The following is a 14,588-nucleotide window of genomic DNA, read 5'->3' as shown; positions in this document are numbered from 1 at the left end:
AATAATTTGTTGCTAATTAGTTGCGGTAATTTTGAATTCGTTGCTAAGTTTTTTTTTTTTGAGTACTTACTAAGTACTAAGTTCATATGAACTATTCTTCTCCCGCGAATAAAGTTTGTGAGTGTTTTTGAAGTACAATTTTCTCTGCTTCTTTCATTTTCCAGAGGGTTTTCAACAATTCAAGCATATGTATTGTTAACTAATAATATGTTTGCCTTTCTCATATTTCAGGTTATGCAATCACTTGAAAAACCGACTAGTGAAAATTTTCATATACCATTCGACTCAGTTCATCGAGCTGAGCAATGTCTTTGTGTGTGTGTGTGTGTGTGTGTGTGTGTGTCAAATAATCTCACTAGGTTTTCTCGGAGATGGCATAACCGATTTTGACAAATTTAGATTCAAATGAAAGGTCTCGTGGTCCCATACGGAATTCCTGAATTTCATCCGGATCCGACTTCCGGTTCCGGAGTTATAGGGTAAAGTGTGTTCAATATTGTACACCGTCACTTAAAATATTTTCGGATGCAACAAACATTTAAATCGTAATTTAGAGTGCGTACTAGAAGAGTTTGTGTGTCATGTTAGTTGATGGCCGTACAAACCGACTTTGATTATACCGGTTCTCGGGTTCCGGTGCCGGAAGTGCATATAATAGTGAACCGACTTCGTTTTCTTAAGGATGACTTAGGCAATCAAAGCACTGTTTTAGTCTGTATGTTATGCACAAACAATCTCTTGGTTTCTTTCAAAAATCGAAGAGAAAATTTTTGAATTGAATACCACAATATTATATACATGAGATAGGCATCATTACACCCCTAGGTGGATAAAAACAGATTTTTTTTTAGATTGTTTGATGTAGAGATTGACCGGACTAAAGTACTAAATCATTGAATACTAATTAAAATACCAGGGCTTGGTTGTAGTGTGTAAAAAATTAGATCGCCTCGTGACAAAAGAATCTTCAAATTTGGCAAATTAATTAATCAAAACCTTCGTTTATCTTGCAAATTAGTGTGAAAAAAATCATTTTATTCCTAAATACAAGCAAATTTAAGAATATTTAAACAAAAGCCTTAGTTGAAACAACTAAATTTAGGTTAATTTAGTTTATCTAAAAAGTTTGTCAATTTTATCTAAACCTCGTTCATTAGAAACTATTTTTGCCTTTCTCTTATAGAAAGGTTATGCAATCACTATGAAAACCGACTTTTGAACCGAGGCCCGGAGGGTCGAATGTCATATACCATTCGACTCAGTTCGTCGTGATCACAAAATGTCTGTGAGTGTATATATATATATGTGTGTGTGTATAGATATATATATATATATATATATATATATATATATATATATATATATATATATATATATATATATATATATATATATATAAATATATATTTTTATATATATATATATATATATATATATATATATATATATATATATATATATATATATATATATATATATATATATATATATATATATATATATATATATATATATATATATATATATATATATATTTGTGTGTGTGTGTGTGTGTGACAAATAGTGTCACTCAATTTTCTCAGAGATGGCTGAACCGATTTTCACAAACTTAGATTTAAATGAAAGGTCTTATAGCCTTATACAATTTTCCTGAGTCTTATTTGGATCCCGCTTCCGGTTCCGGAATTACAAGGAATATGTGAAAATTTATGAAAAAATATGCAATCAATTTTCTCGGAAATTTCTTGACCAATTTTCACAAACTAAGAAGGAAATAAAAGGTCTTGAAATTCTTTAAAAAGTCCCCGAAAAGTTGATCCAGGTGCACATTTTTATAAAACTTACTGCTAAATTCATGTAGTTGACGGATCTTATTAGTTAGTGATTATATAAAACTACTTTGGGACTACTAGTCCCCGGTTTTATCTTCCGAAAGCACCGGTAATAGTGAAGAAAATGTCCAAAAACGGAACTCCCGTCGATTTCTCAGCAATGGTTAAGCCGTTTTTCACGATTCATGATTCCAATTAATCATTGTCTTTAAATATACTGTACAATTTCATCCTGATCCGACTTCCGGTTCCGAAGTTATAGGGCGAGGAGTGTCATAACATTCAAATTCAAAATGACGATGCAGGGGAACGGATATAGCGTGATGGGTAAGTCGATACCTTTCACGCTGCCCACCTGGGTTCGATTCCCAACCCCGCACATAGGGTCAAAAAACTTTTCTGATCCGAAGAGGTGAATGACAGCAATGTTAAAACCTCTATAATCGAAAAAAATGACGATGCAAAACTGGTACGCGACGGTACGTGCGGCTTTGCCTCCATTCACAGCGTGCTTTGTTCAATTTCGTATAGCGTGCAGGGTTGCCACATTAAAATTTATATTTTCAGGTGAAAAATATGTAAATTTTTAATCCTTTTATTCAATTTGTACCTCCTTCTTAGTGTTATTACAAGATCATGATAAAGATGCTTTTCAATAAAAGTGCACTTATTGCCTTTCTCATAAAGAAAGTTTATACAATCACTTGAAAAATTGAACAGTGGAAATTGACCCGAAAAGCTAAGTGTTCTATACAATTCGACACAGTTCATGGAGTTGGGCAATGTATGTGGGTGTGTGGGTATGTGTCAAATAATGTCACTCATAAAAAAAATCTCGTAGCCCTGTAGGTTGCTATTGAATTTCACACCGTCATTTAGAGCTTTAAACTGATTCAATTTGTAGGCTATATTAGTTACTTACTAAACGAACCGACTTTGGTTATACTGGTTCCAAGTTCCTGGTTCCAGAAGTACCAGAAGTAGTAGTCAAAAAGTTTAAAACGAGACTCACTCAATTTTCACAGAGATGATTTGATCGATTTCCACAAACAGGCTCAAATAAAAGTTCCTACAGTCTTATAGGTTGCTGTTTAATTTCATCCGGGTCCGATTTCTGGTTCCAGATCTACAGGATAAAGTGTGTTTAATCATTTAGTGCGACGATGCAAAATGGAGAAGAATTCTTATCAACTTGACGTAACTGTTTACAATTTGAAAAGGTTATGTTAGTTTATACCCAAAGAAAGTTTCTAATTTTATTCAAGATTGGAAAAAAAATATCTTCACAAAATCTTCTGGTGATATTGTTGAAAATATTAGTAATATTAGAAAGGCATCATTACACCACTAGGTGAATTAAAACAGTTTTTTCAAATTGAATGTACTGTGAAATCGTTTGCCAAGAAATTGACAGAAACGCACAAGTAAAATATTTGTTCTTTTTATCAAAATATTGATTGAAATAAACTAATCCACTGAGAAATATTTTTTGTCATGTTTTGTAGATTCTTCAAGCAGCAATATTTGCTAGATCAAAGCAGATTTTCTTTTGTCACTTTTGTCGTTCAGTCCGTCAGTTTTCTTTTGATCAGAATAATGCCTCCATGAAAAAAAAAACGGATGAAACTGACATGAAGACAAAACGCAACACTGAATAGTCACTACACACGCTCAGTTCAGTTAATCGTTCAGTTTTTCATTCCGTCCAAGGTTCATTTGGACTGTCCGGAAAACTGAAGGTGTATGTGCCGTTTATGGATGTAGGAATGTCGATCGAGTAATCGATTAATAATCCAGATACTCGAATAATATTAAATCGATTAGATTGAAACTAATATCGATTATTAAACTAGTCGAATGACTCGATTCGAATTCGATAATAATAATAATAATTGAATAAATTATCGAGTATTGGATGATTAATCGGGTATTCGATTATTATTTAATCGATCAATTTGAAAATTTTGCTCAATTCAAAAACTAATCGAGCAATTCGCAAATTCCGGACACCCGACTGTGCTCAACTTCACACTCAATACGTACACAATACAACATTCAAATATCTTCAGACAGAGTTGCACAAGTCTGTAAATCCGAAAAAAAACTTCTGTGGACTTTCATTTCTCTTTAAAGTATAAGAAACAAAACTGACTTTGCGAGTAAAAAAATGTTAATTTTGATAAAAGTCTGCAGAAAAAATCGATTTTCCACGCGTCAAAGAGTTGAGAGAATGTTATTGAAACATTCAATGGTATTAGAATGATAAATTCAATGAGCGTTCAATATCTCACTATAAAATGACGAAAGTAAATGTTTCATCATCAACAATCGGAATAAACAAAATATAATTTCAATTCCATATACTTTCAAAATTTTACCCTCATAAGTTTACGTGGGATATCAGCATTTAAGTTTCAATCTTAAGCCATCTCAAGCAAAGTCTCAGTCGAACAATTATGTTTTATAATACTTAATTCAAATTTGCCTAAATATATATCGGCATCAATGTTGCTGTCGTCAGTTGCTCTCGTATACAATTTTGGTTTTCAGTGCTGAACTGGTCTGGTGTTGATTAATTCAAATGATACAACTTTGTCCACCAACAGCGAAATTGATCAATCGTCGTATGGATTTATATAACACTAGTTGACCCGTCGAACTTCGTCTCGTCAGAAGAATTGTCAAAAGACTAAGTGGTCAACGTTTTGCCTTTCTCATATAGAAAGGTTATGCAATCACTGTGAAAACCGACTTTTGAACCGAGGCCTGGAGGGCCGAGTGTCATATACCATTCGACTCAGTTCGTCGAGTACGCAAAATGTCTGTGTGTGTGTGTATGTGTGTGTGTATGTGCGTATGTGTGTATGTAACGTTTTTTTGCACTAACTTTTTTCGGAGATGGCTGAACCGATTTTCACAAACTTAGATTCAAATGAAAGGTCTTGTGGTCCCATACAAAATTCCTGAATATTATTTGGATCCGACTTCCGGTTCCGGAATTATGGGGTAAAATGTGCAAAAAATTGTGAAAATAAGTGCACTAACTTTTCTCAGAGATGGCTTAACCGATTTTCACAAACTTAGATTCAAATCAAAGGTCTTGAGGTCCCATACAAAATTCCTGAATATTATTTTGATCCGACTTCCGGTTTGAGAGTTATAGGGTAAAATGTGCAAAAAGAGAAAATATGTGTTTTAACTTTTCTCATAGATGGCGCGACCGATTTTCACAAACTTAGGTTCAAATGAAAGGTCCTATGGTCCCATGCGTTATTCCTGAATTTCATGCGGATCCGACCTCCGGATCCGGAAATATAGGGTAAAGTGTGTTAAAAATTGTATACCATCACTGAAAATGAGGAAAAACCTTAAAAAAATTTCTAAATCGACCTCAAATCTTTTCCAATTTGATGGTTTTTATCAGTAGACGGTCAAACAAACCGATCTCGGTTATTCTTTTAAGAATCGAATAAAAATTATTTTGCCTTTCTCATATAGAAAGGTTATGCAATCACTGTGAAAACCGACGTTTGAACCGAGGCCCGGAGGGCCGAGTGTCATATACCATTCGACTCAGTTCGTCGAGTACGCAAAATGTCTGTGTGTGTTTGTGTGTGTGTGTATGTGCGTATGTGTGTATGTAACGTTTTTTGCCCTAACTTTATGGGGTAAAATGTGCAAAAAAATGAAAATATGTGTTCTAACTTTTCTCATAGATGGCGCGACCGATTTTACAAACTTAGGTTCAAATGAGAGGTCCTGTGGTCCCATACGTAATTCCTGAATTTCGTCAGGATCCGACTTCTGGATCCGGAAATATAGGGTAAAGTGTATTTTGATTGATATGAGAAAGGCATCATTACACCACTAGGTGGATTAAAACAGGTTCTTCCATTATTTTTCTGATTACTTAATCTACAATTAACGGAATTCGACACACACTCGCTTTAGCTCCAAAAGAAGAAACATCACCAAAGATTAATGTGAAAATATGACATACTTCTGTTAAGCGAAGATTGAACAAATGCACAGATTTCTATTCTGAACAGTCCATTTTATGGAATTACTCATACGTTCACCCGACAGAACAATCTTTGAAGCAGTTTATTATACAAAAAAAAAACCTGTTTTAATCCACCTAGTGGTGTAATGATGCCTTTCTCATGTACATATAATATTGTGGTATTCCATTCAAAATTTATCTCTTCGATTTTTGAAACAAACCAAGAGATTGTATGTGCATTAACTAGTATAACATACAGAATGCTTTGATTGCGTGAGTCATCCACATTTCCACAAACCAAAGATCCGACCACCAACTAACATGACACACAAACTCTTCTAGTACGCACTCTAAATTACGATTTAAATGTTTGTTGTATCCGAAAATATTTTAAGTAACGGTGTACAATATTGAACACACTTTACCCTATAACTCCGGAACCGGAAGTCGGATCCGGATGAAATTCCGTATGGGACCACGAGACCTTTCAACCATCTCCGAGAAAACCTCGTGAGATTATTTGACACACACACACACACACACACACACACACACACACACACACACACACACACACACACACACACACACACACACACACACACAAAGACATTGCTCAGCTCGATGAACTGAGTCGAATGGTATATGACAATTTTCACTAGTCGGGTTTTCAAGTGATTGCATAACCTGAAATATGAGAAAGGCAAACATATTATTAGTTAACAATACATATACTTGAATTGTTGAAAACCCTCTGGAAAGCGGAAGAAAATTGTACTTCAAAAACTCGCACAAACTTTATTCGCGGGAGAAGAATAGTTCATATGAACTTAGAGAAGTACTCAAAAAATAATACAAATTGAGCAACGAATTCAAAATTACCGTAACTAATTAGCAACAAATTATTCACTGGGCTTCGATTTGTTTTGAAGCTTATATTGGAGGGGGGCTTCGCTAACTTCATATGAACTTAGCGAATTACTCAAAAAAATTTAAAAAAAATTGAGCAAAAAATTCAAAATTACTGTAACTAATTAGCAACAAATTATCCACCTATTTGCGTTATCATCGGTGATGGGTGCCTCGCAAAGTTCATGCTCATGATTGTCATCGATGATAGAAGAATTTAATTTAGTTGGAGCTTTGGGAACTGAAAGATTTCTAGCTTCGATAATGTAATGATTCAAATTATCAATTGCTGTGTCGATGTCCGCAGAATTTTCTAAAATAGTTTCATGATCCACATGATTTTCAATGTGAGATCTATAATCCAACCAATTAGCTCTATGATAGTTGAATATATAACTAATTGGATTACATATAGCTTCGTTGGAAAGTCTGAATGTTACAGGAAGATGATCTGAGTCAAAGTCAGCATGTGTAATCGGTTCACTACAAATGTGACTTTGATCCGTTAGAACCAGATCAATTGTAGACGGGTTTTTTACGGAAGAGAAACAAGTAGGATAACTGGGATGAAGAACTGTGAAGTAACCAGCTGAGAGTTGATTATGAAGTATTTTACCATTACTGTTATTTTGCCTACAATTCCACTGGACATGCTTAGCATTTAAGTCCCCTATTACGAAAAATTTCGGTCGATATCTTGTGAGTTTTTGCAAATCGCCTTTAAAGAAATTTAATTGTTCGCCGGTGCATTGGAATGGCAAATATGCTCCAGCGATGAAATAAATTCCATGAATGGTTTCATCTTCGATTCCCAGGCTTTCAATAACTTTAGTATTAAAAGAAGGTAAAATTCGATGTTTAATTTGCCGTTGGACAAAAATGGCAACTCCACCATCAATTCCAGTAAACCTGTCATCGATGAACCACATAATGTGGATTACTTTTCAATTTAACATTTGGTTTAAGAAAAGTTTCTGTCACAATGGCAATATGGATTTTGTGAACTTCGATAAAATGATAAAATTCATCTTCACTCGATTTCAAAGATCGAGCATTCCAATTTAAAATATTCAAATAATTATTTAACATCACTGTTAAATTTTAAATTCATTATAATATTATTTGCAAATTTCCATCCGATTTGAAATGCTTCAAAAAGTGATAAAGTCGAATTCATTTGGATGATCATTTGAAAAAGTTGATCTTGTAGGTAGATCATTTTATTTTCAGTTATATCGCCTAAATCGACATCATTTAAAGAAGCGAATGGCATTGAAGGAATATTTATAGGTAGACTGCCATTAGAGAAAGATGATTTGGTCGGTCTACCTATTAATAAATTGTTTTCGTTAGAAGATGAACTGCAAGGCGGTCCTGTGTTTTGATTATTTACATTAGAAGAAATAGGTGGTAGATTTCTACCTAATATACCAGCATAACTGACATTAGAAGAAGATGATGACGAGGTCGATCTACCTGTCAATAAATTGTTTTCGTTAGAAGACGAATTGGCAGGCGTACCTGTTTTTTGTTTGAAATTCGAAGAAATAGGTGCCTTAGAAGAATTAGGCGTGGCATTTGTAACGGTTTTTTGATTTTCAGGTATGTTCTGTAAATTTGAGGTCGTTGATTGCAATTGGAACATGAAAATTTATTAGTGGTTTCATTCATTGGACAAACGTCTTTCGAATGCGATTTACCACAATTCAAACACCGTATATCCATATGACAATTTTTGGTTCTATGACCGAAGCCTTGGCAACAACGACATTGCGTTAAGTTCGCAATACGATTATGCCGTTTATAATGTTCCCAATGAATTTTAATGTGGGAAATGAAACTTACTTTTTCTAAAGTTTTCAAATTGTCTACATCACTTCGATTGAAGTGTATTAAGTAAAGTTCATGGGAAATTCCAGAGCGTGGTTTAGAAGTACCATTCGCTCTTTTTTCATAAGTATTACTTTGGAAGGGGTGAAACCAAGCAATTCTTTTAGTTCGTTTTTAATTTCATCAATACTTTGATCATTTGATAAACCTTTCAAGACAGCCTTGAAGGGTCTGTCTGATTTTATATCATATGAATAAAATTTATGAAGTTTCTCGGACAAATATCGAATAAGACGTTCGTAATCTTCCAATCCATCAACCAAGACTCGACATTCTCCTCTACGTCCGATTTGAAATGAGACTTTTACTTCAGAGAGAAAAGTAGAAAGCTCAGTACGGAATGCTTTGAAGTCGGAAATCATCACCGTCACTGGTGGCATAGATTGATGTTTCTTCCCAGAACGACAAGCGTCCATTTTGGGAATTTTTGAAGAATTTTCTTCTATGTCGCTACAATCGGATTCAGGAAGAATCTCGTAAATATTGTTAGACGGCATAGGATCAACGGAAAGGAAATCCGTCCGTTGTCTTTTATTTTTACATTCAGATTCTATAAGATCGTGAATGTTATTAGAAAAATGTTGAATAACGGATTGTGATTTATTCCGTATTGAATTATTTTTAGCTTAGGCTTGTTGCCTTTCCGGTTGGACGCAGGCATTTTTGAAATGAATGGAATTTTGAAGTTTGAATAATAGTTCTTTGAATAGCTAGCTGACTAATTGTTAGTCCTAAAAAAGACTGTTAGTGATTCAGGTAGCCTTGAAAAAGACTGAAGCCTTGAATCATTGAAACTCTAGGTAGCCAGAAAAAAAATCCAGGAGCCAACTGACCGACTGACTTGCGTTGGTATGCCACAAAGTTACAACTTGCTACCCCATATTTGACTCAGTGAGCATCGCCAAGCTCAACTGAATACCATTAACAAACATATGAAAATCAATGTTAATAATACGTGGAAAACTAAAACAATACGGAGAAAACAATCACGAAATCAAATGAAATACATAAAATAGCCGCTAGGAGTCTCAACACATTTTACCCAATGAAGGAGCGTTCTTGCGGAACGATTATTACTACTGGCAGTAATTCCAATGGTGCCCAAAACGCAAATGAGACAACGATCAATTCTTAATTATGTCCAATGAAGCGAATGACTAATCAACGAGAAGCCCTTATAGGAATCACCAACACAACAGAACGAGTCATTAGGAATGAAAACGACACGGTACCCTGAGTCCGAGACTAGCAACCGTTCGATCACCCCACATATAAAGCAACGATAGAAGCGTACCATGGAACAGGATCGCGCCAAAGGGGAACACATACACGAGGACCACTGTATAGTTAGGAAATTTAGTAAAACTAAAACAAGGAAAAAAATCCCATGTGTAAATAACTTGGGCAACAGTAATTAGAAACACAGAAATTTGTGACCCAGCTACAAACCTCAATGTTATAAAACGACGCATTCGACTTGATGTTCACCCTTCAGGTAATATCAAGCTCAGTAAGTAAGGAGGCATGCAGCGCTCTTAGCAAATTTTCCTATGAATTTGGTAGTAAAAAGGTAGGAAGTTATGAAAGAAACTCTTCAAGCGAACCCTCATATCAGCGTAACCGCAGCCTTGTTGTAGAAGCATTAGTCAGCGCAGCGATGTTGTAGAAACAGTCATTTTCACGGACACTAGTCGGCTGCTCGGCCATCCATGGAAGTTGACCATCAATGTCAACTTCCCTCTCTGAGCAGCCTAGATAGCCGTGTAGTGTCGGTAGCGGTTTCCCAACTGGCTAAGAATAACGCTACGGTCCACCTGTACCGGTGGTATAAGTCCACCAAACATGTAAGCCGTGTGTGGCATCCGGCGGAATGATTTTTTACCAAGAATTGATCCACTGGTTTCCTGTTCCATGTCGTAAAAGGCCACAAAAATAGGAACTCCTAAGCCAAGGTGTATTTCCGTGCCGATGGCTGAATGGCTGCAGGAGGTTAAACAATGCAGTCGTGAACGGAATATCTTGGGGTGTTCCCTTACTGTGTTAAGCGAAGCTCTGGCACAGTGGACGACTTCTTTCTTCGCAACTCGTGGGATTTGAATGATAATAACATTTAAAAAAATCCTTACATGGTTCGCTATAGGCGATTATAAGCCAATATATTTGGTTTCTTGTAGTTGTTGTACGGTTGGTGCTGGAGGTGGAATGTTCGTTACTCTAATTTATAATGGTTAGAGTGGCACAAATCAATCTTCAGCATAAACGTACAGCAACTATCCAGACTTCTTCAAGAAGGTAAAGCTTCTATAGCTTTGGTTCAAGAACCATATTTCCAAAAGGGAAACTTCTACGTTGGAAAATTGTTAAACCCAGTCTTTGTTGCCTTCAACAAGATCGGTATGACTAATCCACGTGAAATGCCTCGAGCATGCATACTTGCAAATAGTGCTCTCGATGTTTCTCTCATATCGGGCTCACAACTCGGGATATTTGTGCTGTCACAGTTGGTATGACTATTGATGGCATAGACAGGAAATATGTCTATTGTTCGGCATATTTACCGCATAACAAACCTTCGCCAAGCGATGACTTCAAAAAGGTTGTATCATACTGCTGCAAGAGTGATATACCGCTTGTAATCGGCAGTGACATAAATGCTCACCATATCATTTGGGGCAGCACAGATATAAATTCGAGAGGCTCTGATATGATGGAATTCGTGAGCAGTACAAACCTGCACATAGCCAATGCAGGAAACCGACCAACTTTTGCGAGATCTGGAAGAAAGGAGGTTTTGGACGTAACTCTCTGCTCTGATAGAATTGCACAAGAGTTGGTGAATTGGCTCGTCTCCGATGAGCTCGAACCTTCGTTGTCTGATCATAAGTACATATTCTTTGATCATTCAAACGTTAAATTTGATATTATCACATATCGTAATCCCAAATCTACAAACTGGGACCTCTATGAAGAGGGCTTGGCGACTAGATTTTACGGGTACCAACCAACAATTGAAACCCCAATTGATTTGGAAAATGTTGTCGACGAGACAAATTCACTCATTGTTGCAGCATATGAAAAGGCTTGTCCACTTCGGATTGTGCGAGCTACTAGAGGAACTCCTTGGTGGAATGCTGAACTTGCTAGACTAAGGAAACTATGCAGAAGAGCTTGGAACCACCGACGCAGAGATGGGTCGGAGGCATTCGTGTTGGCTCGAAGGGCTTACAAAAATGCTCTTCGATCGTCTAAGCGAAGTGGTTGGAAAAGCCTCTGCACAAATGTCTCTAGTCTCAACGAGGCTAGCAGATTAAATAAGTTACTTTCGAAGTCTAAGGACTTTAATGTCAGTTTCTTAAGAACTTCAGATGGTGAACACTTGTCTGATGAAAGTGATGTACTTCACTGCCTTTTTAACACTCACTTTCCAGGATGTATGGATCCATCACCGACAGCTCTTCCCGAGACTTTTTCAGGTAGTTACGATTCTTGGGCCCTTGCTCGAAGCGTTGTGACGATTGAATCGGTCAAATGGGCAGTTGAGAGTTTTGCTCCGTACAAATCTCCTGGAAAGGATGGAGTTTTCCCAGTGTTACTGCAGAAAGGGTATGAACATTTCAAACATGTTTTGAAGAAAATACTTACTTTTAGTCTTGCGACAGGATATATTCCAAGAGCCTGGCAGGAAATAATTGTCAAATTTATTCCCAAAGGCGGTCGCGACACTTATGAGGAAGCGAAGAGTTTCAGGCCTATCAGTCTTAGCTCATTTTTTCTTAAAACAGTGGAACGCATAGTCGATCACTATATCAGGAATGTTAGTCTGGGCGTGCAACCGCTACATGGAATGCAACATGCTTACGAGCGTGGAAAGTCCACTACAACCCTGTTACATGATGTTGTGTACAACATTGAAAAAGCTTTCTCACAAAAGTAATCTTGCTTGGGAGTTTTCCTAGATATTGAAGGTGCCTTTGATAACGTGTCTTTCAATTCAATTCTGGAAGCAGCCCGTGGTCATGGCATACCTTCAAGTATCACAAATTGGATACACGCAATGCTTAGCAATCGACTTCTTTGTTCATCGCTTCGGCAAGCAGAGATTAGAAAGCTGAGTGTCTGTGGGTGTCCTCAAGGTGGTGTACTATCCCCACTTTTATGGAACCTAGTCGCTGATGGTTTGTTAAGGAAACTTAATAACCTTGGATTTCCGACTTATGGTTTTGCCGACGATTATCATATATTGATGACCGGTATAAGGATTAACACTCTCTTTGATTTAATGCAGCAAGCCCTGCGATCTGTTGAACAATGGTGTTGTCAGGTTGGATTGTCTGTAAATCCGGGCAAAACATCAATGGTGCTTTTCACTCATCGTAGGATAATCACAGGAGCTCGTCCGTTACAGTTCTTCGGTTCAGAGGTCACTGTGGTCGATCAAGTTAAATACGTTGGAGTTATTCTTGACTCAAAACTGAATTGGTCTGCTCACATTGACTTCAGGATTAAGAGAGCTTGTATGCTTTCGGCTGATGCAGACGAGCTTTTGGAAAATCATGGGGACTCAAACCCAGATATATTCATTGGATCTACACAACTATTGTTAGACCAATTTTAGCATATGGTTGTCTTGTATGGTGGCAGAAAGGAGAAGTCGCGACAGTTCAGTCAAAGTTAAATCATCTCTAAAGGATGGTCCTAATCGCGTTGACAGGAGCATTCACGACAACTCCTACTGCTGCTCTAGAGGCGCTACTGTGCATTAAACCACTACATGTGTTCCTAAAACAAGAAGCATTATCTTGTGCATACCGTCTTAAGGTTACAGGGCTTTGGAACAGTAACCCATTAGATTATGCTACCAGCCACACTCGCTTGTGGTCTCAAATGGTTACATGGGATGAGTATTTACTCGCTCCTAGTGACCTAACTCTCACATGCAGTTTTCCTTTCAAAACATTCCATGTGAGCTATCCTCTTCGTGAGGAATGGTTGTCTGGTTGTCTGGAACGACAACTTGATGAACACATAGTTTGTTATACGGACGGTTCTCTGTTGAATGGTCGTGCTGGTGCTGGTGTCTACTGTCGTGAAATGAGGCTGGAGCAGTCTCATTCACTTGGTAGATACTGTACTGTGTTCCAAGCAGAAATCTACGCGATTCTGTGTGGAGTACAATCGGCACTTCAGCAGAGGATCTGTGGTAAACGAATTTATTTTTGTTCCGACAGTCAGGCAGCATTAAAAGCACTCAGTTCGAATGACTCACGGTCGAATCTAGTGATCGCATGTCGAACTCAAATTGAAGACCTCAGCATTTCAAATGCTGTTTACTTCTTATGGGTACCCGGCCATTCTGGTATTACTGGAAATGAATGGGCTGATGAGTTGGCTAGAGCTGGTGCAACGAATGATTTCGTTAGTCCTGAACCAGCTTTACCACTTTCAACTAGTTGAATAAAGCACAAGATTCGTTCTTGGGCTGCATCCAAACATGCCAGCTACTGGCGCAGCTTGCAAACTTGCGCTCAGACAAAAGCATTTCTACCAGATTTAAATCTGAAAATGTCAAAGTGTCTACTGCATTTCTCCAAGCAACATTGCAGTATTCTGGTCAGAGCTCTGACTGGACATTGCAAACTCAATTATCACATGGGTACTATTCAACGTGCTGAGTATTATTCGTGTGATTTGTGTGAATGCGATTATGGTACTTCATATCATCTGATATGTAACTGTCCCGCATTGACGCAGCTACGTATCCGGGTTTTTGGTTCTCCATACATGGTTGAGTCTGTGTATGCGGAGCTAAAATTGAAGGATATTCTCTCGTTTCTCACCCAATGTGGTAAGGAGCTATAGTCAGAAGGGTTCATCGTTCTTCCTGGAGTGAATGAATCCCTTCTGTATTCACCTTAAATAGGGTTTAGCAGATTGTTTGGCATCCTTTAGGGGGT

General features: G+C 37.2%; 1 protein-coding gene across 12 annotated transcripts in view; it reads left to right on the top strand.

The window, feature by feature from the left end:
• Positions 1 to 14,588, top strand: part of LOC131438020 (dystrophin, isoforms A/C/F/G/H) — a 1,278,256-nt gene that overhangs the window by 428,253 nt on the left and 835,415 nt on the right. The gene's annotated exons all lie outside the window — the stretch shown is intronic.

Source organism: Malaya genurostris, chromosome 3 (assembly GCF_030247185.1).
Source record: "Malaya genurostris strain Urasoe2022 chromosome 3, Malgen_1.1, whole genome shotgun sequence".
Lineage (NCBI taxonomy): Eukaryota > Metazoa > Arthropoda > Insecta > Diptera > Culicidae > Malaya > Malaya genurostris.
The sequence above is the reverse complement of the archived record's forward strand: the minus strand, read 5'-3'. Positions and strand labels throughout refer to the sequence as shown.